Here is a 355-nt window from a genome sequence, read left to right on the forward strand (position 1 = left end):
CGATGGAAGAGGGAGTACCGCAACAACCATTGACGGGCCCGCAACAGGCAGATGCTAATCAACACCAGGCAGAGTCTAGGGGCTCTCAGCACAGTAATCCGTTGATAGACCACGAACACGGGGGGGATCATGAGGGGAGTACCCGAACGACCCATACGGATAGAAGCCGCTCTCGGGGGAAAGGCCACGCTTCCCCTGTAAAGAGCGAAGGAAATTTGCAGCGTGAGATTAACAAGTTGAAGAGGGAATTGCGATATGAACGACGAAGGCGTAAGGCTCATAACTCTAAGCACTCCTCTGAGGAGTCGGATGACACCAGTTACAGGCAGAGGTCGAGAACTCCACCCAGCGAATC

The sequence above is a fragment of the Quercus suber genome, unplaced genomic scaffold (assembly GCF_002906115.3).
Source record: "Quercus suber isolate HL8 unplaced genomic scaffold, Cork oak 2.0 scaffold_451, whole genome shotgun sequence".
Lineage (NCBI taxonomy): Eukaryota > Viridiplantae > Streptophyta > Magnoliopsida > Fagales > Fagaceae > Quercus > Quercus suber.